A 1,236-nucleotide genomic window follows, 5' to 3' on the forward strand; every position below is an offset into this window, starting at 1 on the left:
TCGGACACAATTTGACGGACCCTTCATGACTATGAGCCCAGATACCTGTATGAACAGAATTTAAATTAATTTAATTGAAAGTGAGGTCGCTACAGTTCCGCCTATTTTTTTTAAAGCCCGATAGGACGTCGGACATTAATCGAAAAAAATTCGATGTATTATGTCAAATAAAGTATAATAAATATCTGTCGGGAACTCCTACACACACACGGAAATCATGTCGCCAAATATTGAGTAACTGTAATCATGTAACAATTTGTTTGATTAAAATTGACTTCGTTCATTTCTTAATGTTCATTTACACGTTGATAGGCTTCCATTTAAAACTCTGAGGTCAGCATCATCATCGATTGACGCCCGACCAAAGCCTTTTTGAAGCCCGACGAAGCGAAGCGACGGTGGATCATCAATTGGGCTTTGGGAAGGTTTCAATTCACGATGTTGACGATGACCGAGAAGTTTCAAATATAATATTTTCATTGTTTCGTTATCGTTATTGAATCTGTCACCGAAATCTTTTATGCTTTAATGCGATGACAACAAGGTAGACATGAATTTGTTATATTCAAATACTGCATTCAAGTCACTTACATGCAAGGGTCGAGTCCCAATTATTGTGTATCCGTATTTGTATCCTACCACTGGGCTTCTGCTCCTGCTTTATTCTTTCACGTACAGTTTATTTTAGTTTTGCGAGATTGATGTGAAAATCACAAAAGTCCCTTTGTATCCCATAATTATAAACGTATGTTTGGAATTGACTGACGCAGCCCAACATAATTTCTTCTTCTTCTTCTTGTCGATCACTTAATTTCTACACAGAGAATACTATAGGTCTTGCGGTGTAATATCAGGTTTACACGAGTTCTGTTATTGATACATGTATTGAAATGCAAGCAAAAGCTAGCTTTCCTATCTTTGCAAAAGCTACGACTGAAACATAGAAGCACACAGCTAGTAAATGTTCTGTTTGATCTCGCTTTTGCTCCAATGCAATATATTGCAAAAACCTCATTTGAACCTGGTATTCAACAGCTAGCTATGTGGTATTCTTTATTAATCACATGGGTGGTCTCTCTCATATATGTAGGATAAATCAATTTACGTCATGTGCGATCCACTTCATCTGTTTCTGTTAACAATCGTATCGGTGTTTTGCAGACAGTATGTGTTTGCTACTTGCAAAGGACTTTCAAACACAACTCTGTTGAACAAACAATATCTATTTTACTCTTG

The sequence above is a fragment of the Littorina saxatilis genome, unplaced genomic scaffold, assembly GCF_037325665.1.
Source record: "Littorina saxatilis isolate snail1 unplaced genomic scaffold, US_GU_Lsax_2.0 scaffold_384, whole genome shotgun sequence".
Lineage (NCBI taxonomy): Eukaryota > Metazoa > Mollusca > Gastropoda > Littorinimorpha > Littorinidae > Littorina > Littorina saxatilis.